The sequence below is a fragment of the Episyrphus balteatus genome, chromosome 4, assembly GCF_945859705.1.
Source record: "Episyrphus balteatus chromosome 4, idEpiBalt1.1, whole genome shotgun sequence".
Lineage (NCBI taxonomy): Eukaryota > Metazoa > Arthropoda > Insecta > Diptera > Syrphidae > Episyrphus > Episyrphus balteatus.
The window spans coordinates 53,420,494-53,428,775 of NC_079137.1; the positions used below are offsets into that span (position 1 = coordinate 53,420,494).

General features: G+C 28.5%; 1 protein-coding gene across 3 annotated transcripts in view; it reads right to left on the bottom strand.

Annotated features, from left to right (window-relative positions):
- LOC129918042 (MOXD1 homolog 2) overlaps positions 1 to 8,074 on the bottom strand; it is a 59,800-nt gene extending 51,726 nt beyond the window's left edge. The window contains exons 1-2 of one of the 3 annotated variants that reach the window (XM_055998355.1): positions 7,916 to 8,074; positions 7,462 to 7,638 (exon numbers count right to left, since the gene is read on the bottom strand). The gene's annotated coding sequence lies outside the window, so the exon portion shown is untranslated. Of the gene's footprint in view, positions 1 to 7,461; positions 7,724 to 7,915 lie in introns of those variants that run through there. The other 2 variants (XM_055998357.1, XM_055998356.1) reach the window with 2 other exon arrangements.
- Positions 8,075 to 8,282: the final 208 nt, after the last annotated feature.

Below are 8,282 nucleotides of genomic sequence, written 5' to 3' on the forward strand. Positions count from 1 at the left end.
AGATTTAAAAAGCTTGAACATTGATTTTAAATAGACTTTTAGTTTAAAGTTGATGATGGTAAATAGTAATGTATTAATACAAAATATAAGTTGTGTGAGGGGATATAAAATTTTGCTTTTTGATAGTAATATTGAACCTAAGGATTAATGTAATGGACTATGCCCGGGCGCCATTTCGTAAGTTTTTCCATTTTGGTTAAAAATAGGTAATTTAGTTTGGTCATATTCGCATTAAACTGATGTCCTGTTCTGTGGACTTCAGAAATATTAAATCACTCCCAGTGTAAGCCTATTTTTTCATTTTATATATTATGCTTAAAAAAAAACATCCAAGTAGAATATCATAATCCTGACCCGGGCGCCATTTTAGAACCGTTAAAATTGCTATTCAGTCTTCAAATGAATTTTAATTTCTTCTTCTTCTTCTTTTTATCTTTCTTGTTCTTCTGTAACATTCAACAAAATCTTGAGCTTAAGTGACAGTTATGAATTCCACCATTAAAATAAATAACTAACTTTTTCTTTCAAATTTTATATTTCAATTTTGATCGTATCCCATAGTTTTTTTGTATTCAGGTCGTTCATCAAATAATAAACGTCTTTCAACTGCAGCTCCATTTTCCAATTTAAACTTCGGCTTTTTATTCTTTAATCTAAACACATTCCCATAACTGTTCATGTATTACATTAAACATACTCGTAAACTATCAAATCCACATTTAATATTATGATCTTCAAAAAAATTGAAAGACAAAAAATGTGAACAAAATGACTTTCTCCACTTGATGAGACAGGAATTCAAATATCATTTTAACAAGAATAAAGATCTTTAAGTTATGACGTTGTTAATTTTATTAGGTGATATACATAAATATATGCTGTTTATTGGAAAGATCACTGTTACAGTTTTATGTTGGTATACTCTGGATTTAGGTTTCAAGCGTTAGTTTTTTATTGTTTTTTTTTTTTTTTTAACCAGTTTTTAGTGTCATAAAAAGGGTCAATTATTTGGTCACTATATACATTTTCTAAAATATTTAATAGCATGTGATAGTGAAATATCAACGGACGGCCGCTAGTGGCGCTCAGCAGTTGATTGCTCGATTTAAAGGATTGATAGAAATTTTGTCACGATAAGTTTTTTTATTGGATTTTGGGTTTTTATTGCAGTAAATTTTGTTGAAATGAAAGGTTTTAGTAAAACCCTTTTATGATTTAGTAAAACCCTTTTATGATCTTCATAACAACTAGATCAATTCTAGTTGTGTTAAGCATACGTTTCACTTTTTTAAAAAGCAAGTTAACCGACAATTTAAATTAGCTTTTTAGGAATTTGAGTGTCCTATTTTGTTCGTAGAAAGTAATTTTCACAGACTCAGAATTGAACCTTAGCTGACAAGATATTTAAACTTTAAAGGTCGAAATTTATTTCTACAGGATTCTAAAAGAATATAACACGGAAATATAGAAAATTCGCCTCAAAATTCATTACCAAAGCCTTGAAAACAAGAAGTTTAACATAACAGTTGACCATTCCTAGATCTAGGGCTGAGTTAAAAAGCGATTTTAAAGAGCAAAGATAGCAGTGAGCAGCATTTAAGAAAACCAGCGATTAATAGCTGCTATTTAATCACTCTTTAAAAAGCAGTCAAAGCGGGCAGTACAATTTTTCCTGATTTGAAACATGATTAAAAAAAAAGGGAATATTTTCTGCATTTTAAAGAGTCGAGGAAATATCCCCAAAAAGAGAACAGTGAAGTTACAAATAACAGAGAGCAGTTTTTCTTATAAAAGCAGTGAAATCTGAAATAGTATCGAACATTTTTACTGTACTGAGTAGTAAGCAGCTATATTAATTGTAGAGCAATCGCAACTGTTCACTGCTCAGTAAAGGAGTAGAGTGATTGATAGCAGCTATCGTAAAAGCAGCTCTACCTACATCTATGGAACTGTCAAAAATCGAACCTACTACCAAAATGTACCAGATTTCGCCAACTTTGAAATATATTTCTAATATTTTATACCATTTTGATCAATAAACGGAAAAAGTTTAGGTATGATATTCCTGTAAAGGACAAGTCTTTAATATAATTTTAACAGTTTATCAGTTTTTTACCAACTTCAAAATAGGAGGAGGTATTCAATTCGTCTGTATTTTTTTGTGTTTGTTAACTCATAACTTTGCACTGACTGAATCAATTTTGATAATTCTTTTTGTATTGGAAAGCTGGTGGCTGCATTTCAATTTCGTTCAGTACTGGTCATAGAAACTATTAGAAAATCCAGTTTTGATCCATGAAAGTCGGTTTTGTTTTTTGATAAAAATGATTATCTTATAATAAGAATGTCACGTACGATCTAATCCAATTCTCTTTTTAAATAATTTCAAACGAATCTTTTCTTATTTTCAATAAAAAAATATTGCCATTAAAGGTTTGTAATAATAAATATCTAGTTACAATTCGAAAAACATTATATCGAACTATTTCAGATATATTTTTTTATTTTCTGAAGAATCACTCTCTTAATTTTGCTTTGAGTAGGTATACCTTGAGTATCTGTCTTCATTTTTATTTTCTTATTTTCTGTGTAAAGGAAATTCATTTGATTTCTTTTTTCTTTTCTTTTATTGTTTGAAGAAATAAATCTTGATCAACAAGTTTGATTAATTATGTCCCATTAATTATATAAGTACCTCATCGTCATCATCTACCTTAATTTTCGAAAACATATTACAACACAGGTGTCAAAAGAGGAGGATGGTTTTTAATCAATACAATTTTCACCTGTAAAAATGTTTCTATGAACATCTATTGATTATCTTCATTAATTTCTTTCTTTCTTTTTTGTACGTTTCATCTCTCGTTACTATCACACTATTAGTTCTCGTCAAATGAATAAAGGATTACAAGTGAAAATAGAATGTATCATTCATTTTGTATTGTTCAAAAAATAAAGATTTTTTGTACTTGATTAAGGGGTTTGAAGTTTTAGTTTTTATTATCCTTTTGTTTGATTACAAATCTTTTTGGAAATATAATTTTTGAGGAATTAATCCTTACAATTTTTGTTGATTTCCTGTTTAAGGACTATTAGATGAAACTAGTAAAAGAGTGTAGTAAAAAAAGTAACTGAGTGAAAATATCCCACTTCTGAATATGTAACAAAATTGAAATGCAAAAAAAATCAATCAATCAATCGGTTGAAATATTCTTGCAGACTTAATTTTGATACATCTCCTTTGTTTGTACCTACAGACTATGACTCAATCATTCCATAAATTCAAAGAAATAAAAACACTCGACACATCTGTTTTATATTGAAAATCAATTATGTACTTAAAAAATGTCAATGCCGAGACTCTATTGTTCAAAAGCACTTACCAGACATTTATAAAGAAAAAATAAAACACATATTATTTGAAAGGCTGATACCTTAAATCCAGACTACAAAAAAAAATTAATTTATTCGTCTAGCTTGAACCATACCTACCAACATATTGGATATTTATGAAACCTTATTTCAAATTTCTTTTCCAAGTGAATTAATAAAATATGTGATACTTATAATACCCTACCTTTCCTATACCTATATAATATTTCAAGAAAAAACCCTTTTGTCCATTTTGATTTCATATAATCTTCTCCTTATAACACAAAAGGTGAGCTCAGGTTCATCATACATTTTCAAAGAACACCTTAACCCTGCAAAGACACACAAACATGTTATAAAATATGTCACATGTAGAGGTATATCTAAATCATATTAAACACCATAGGCTAGAAGTTTAAATTGGCCAAAAACTTAAAATTCCATAAGTTCAAATTTCTAAAAGAGTCGAAAAGTCATACCTACTCTCATGTTTAAAAGAACAATTTATTATTAAGAAATGATTAAAAAAATATTAACAAAATTCTTGGATATCTATTACAGGATCAAGCATTTAAGGACGATATTCCAAACATTACATATTTACATAAATTAGGTCAGTTTCTTTGTATCTTGCCTGCTAAGCAATTAACAAATATTCAATTTTTGTCACATCTGAATGCACTTAGGAATTATTTTTTTGTCACATGTGAAGATATTAAAATAAAATGCCACAAATCCACTTAAACTAATTCGGAGAAAAATGCAAAAAGTAAATTTACTTTTGCTGTTTTTCTTTTGAACCCATCTCTACAGAAATTATGAAGTAGTAAACTGAAACCTAACTTAAAACAATTCACTTGTTATATAGCTTACTCTGAATTCTATAGGAATGTTCATAACTTAACACTTGAATCCGGTTAAGTGATTCCATGAAAAAATTTTTAGAAAAGTAAAATTGTTAGCCAGGAGCCCTGACATGTACTGGAACACTTTACTAAATAATTTACGAATTTAAAAAATCAAATTAATTTTTATACATTTTATTATGTTGCTTAATAAGGCCAGGCGGGTAATAAGGCCAAAGTAACAAAAATGCCATTTAAAATTATCGTAGCGGCCCAAGATCAGAGAAAATGTTCTAAACGTGACAAATGGTTTGAAATAAGGCCCTAATAGCTGGAAACTAAAAGAACTTTTCGTTATCTCACTACTCACTTGTCAACTCTTCGAGCTAGTGCAAATTAGAAATAAAGTTTATTTCGTGCAATCAAACATAACTTTTATCTTGGGCTTCTCTTGAATTCACGAATCTCAAGTCAGTGTGTCCATCTGTCCATTGTCTTAATTTTGTCTAACATTCTCACTGTCTTAAACATTTTAAGGATATAGAAACCATTTAAATGAGTCTTAAAGGTATATTGTTATCATTTTTTTTTTATTTATTAAGAATCCAATAAAACTAAATTTTTCCTTGACTTCTTTAAAATTCACCTATCCTCTTTCAAATCCTCCTCTTAACCTTCCCACTGCATTTAACATGTAAAGGTTATTTTTAACATATTTTGAACATACAAAAAATGAATTTTCAACTTAATTTCTTTTTTACCAAAAAAAGCAATCAAACAGAACTCTATCATGACTTCTTAAAATTCAAACAATTTTAAATCGGTTTCTTCTCTAAAGTTTCTTTGGTTTACGAGTTAATTTCCTTCCTATTGAGTGTGTGTAAACTATAAAAAAACAAAGTAAATATATAAAACACTAATTTCAATTAACAAAATTCTACTATTAATATCAAACAGAACTATTCGTTGACTTACTTTTCAATCTTCCAATCTTTAATTAGTTCCTAAACCAACCTATTACGTGTCAATGTAAATGTGTAAAAAAAATAAAAATAATTTTTCAAAAATTTCTTTTTCGTTGAAAATGCAATCAGACAGAACTTTTTCTTGATGAATCCGAAGTTGTTAGTTCCGTTTAATTACTTTCAAATTTCTATAACTCTCCAACTATTTTTCATGCTTATGTTATTATATATGTACAATCCTTTGGACGAAAAATAAGAAAATTTTCACCAATCAAACAAAACTTTTCCTTAATAAATACGAAATCATCGCTTATTTTACTAACCTTCCAACTGTCTTTCATGCTAATGTTATTGTAAGCCCCTATAGTGTGAATGTTAACTATTAAAATAAAAAATGCTTAGCAATCAAACAGAACTTTTCCTTGAATTCATGAAAATCTTTTAATCCTAAATCCAAATTTGCATCGTTTCTAACTTTCCTAATATTCCTACTGCGTTTAACATGTTAATGCTATTGTTAGCCCTTAGAGTGTGTGTGAACTTCGCTTGTTTAAAATCCATCAATCCCATTTTCTTTTAAATATTCTGTAATGTTTCTTAACCTTCATAAAACTGTTTAACACGCTAAGGTTAACCCTTTCGAAATTTCACGTTGAAAAAGCAATCAAACAGAAATGTTCATTGGCTTCTTTTAATCTTCCTTAATGGATCATAGCCCTTCAACAATTTTTAACTAGTTAAACTTTTTCAGTGTAAAATATTGAACAAAGTAAATTTTTCAGCAAATCAAACAGAACTTTTTCCATCCACAAATCATCATTAAATGCAAAACAATTTGTCAATATTCCTTCCTACTTTCACATGAATACATTCAGACCCCAAAAGTCAACATCATTCATTATATTATTATCATACCGTTAAATCTCTCGTTAGCACTACCATTGAAATGCATCCACACACAACAACGCTTAATAATAATTTTTCATCATCACAAAAAAAAAAGACAAGAAAAATATCTTTCCAAATGACCATCATCAGCCAGTAGTAAATAAGTCCCCATATCGAAATCGATTCTTAATTCATACAGTTTTCTTTTTATTTGTTTATGTATGCATATTTTTTTTTAATTCTTTAACATTTTCAACACATAATCTTCGTCTTTTTCTTCTTATTATTATTTTTCTTTGATTCATTAGAAGATGAAGAAGAAAAAAAAGCCGCCAATCCTTTTAATAATATTTTTTTTTTTTGAAAAGATAATCCATTGAAATTCATAAAAAGTATTTTTTTGTCGTTCGTCGTTTTTTTTTTTTCCTTTCAAAATCTCTTCTTTCCGGCAACGAACATAGTTTTTCATCGTCATAGTCTCATCGCCATCATCATCATTTGACATTTTCCGCAGAGCACAGCAGCAGCACAAAGAAAAAACTCCCGTTATGTGTGGCCGCCATGAAAATTCTCTTTTTGAATATATTTTTCCTACTTCTTCTTTTTCTCGTTGAACTTTATTTATTATTTACACAAAAAAAATAAAGAAAGAAAAATAAAAAAAAAAAAAACTTGTGGTTTCGGTTACAAAAATGAAACTACTATTTTATGTAAGGTAAGGCAGAATCTACACTGGCAACCTCATCATCATTATCATCAAGCACAAAGTTTAATTGCATAGGGGACGACGACGACAACGCCGCCCAATGACGACAAAAAGTTACATTACAATTTTAATTATTCAAAAGTAAATTATCATCAATCCTTTCATCAGTTAAGTTTAATACACATCTCATCTCTACGTAACAACAACAAAAATTAACAACGTAACGTAACGATGCGGTAGTTACCTTTTGGTGTGGTACATAATTCGTTAAACTAGGGAGATGTGAAAAAATGCTCTACAAACATACCTATACACTTGCTGCTGCTGCTGCTGCCCAACTACAAGTTTCATTTTTCATGATTGTGCGATGTGAAACCAATCTTTTAATTGCTTTTTGATTTGTGGATTCTGTGGCAATGTAATGTGTGAATGTATACTCACTTTGAGTGTGTTCAGTCAGTGCACCTGATGGCGAAACGAGAACCAAACAGTCCAACAAAATGACATAAAGAAAAAAAAACCTGTCTGCTTACTCTTTCGTCATAAATTTTTATCTCTAATAATAATTGTTATTAACTTGTTTCCCTTTTTTCCATTTCCACGTGAAAAAAACCTCTTCACGCAAAGGAAACTCATAATTTTCTTCCCCATACCCCAACAAAAAAAACCCAAGGAAAAAACTCACCTTGAATATTCTTATTATTATTCCTTTCTCGTCCGTTTTGCTCCTCTTTGGAAAGTAGTCGAGTCGAAATTGCGTTGACTGAGACTTTTTCCCTTAAAAAGGATATTTTTTTCCTTAATTTTTTTGCTTTTTCGTTTTTTTTTTTATATAAAATTGAGCGTAATCCTTTTTTTGGAGCTAAAATATAATCCTCATTGAGAACCACCAACCAACGAAAAAAACCGAAATAAAAAAATAATATACTTCTTGGAAGATATTGAATTTTCACAGAACCAAACAAAAAAAAAAACACCAAACAGAACTTTTTTTTTTTCAAAAAAGAAAAATTGATTTTGTATTTCTAGATTTTCTTTTTTATTATTATAATTTTTTTTTTTTATTAGAAACACAGATTGCTTTTTATACCCCAGGTAATATTTTGGTATATTAATATTTTCACTTTCATTTCACATACGCTTAAAAAATATTATAATATTGGTAGAGAGGAAACCTTATCATCATTGTGCACCGCTATTTTTTGCTATTTTTTTTATTTATTACATTAAACTTTTTTTTTTTTTGTATATATACAACATTGATATATAACAATTTTTTTTTTTATATTTTTTAAATTTTAATTTTATTTAATTAAAATTTTTTCTTATACAAGAAAAAAATGAAGAAATTTTATTAAAATTTGATTTTTTAATAAATTTTTTGTTTTCACTGTTTTGTAGGTTTGTTTGTTTTTTAATCTTCTTCACGAGAGAGAGACGAGATAGTTAACGATTTTTACGTTATAACAATCAGTAACAGTCTGTGCGGCGAAATATTTGTCGTAC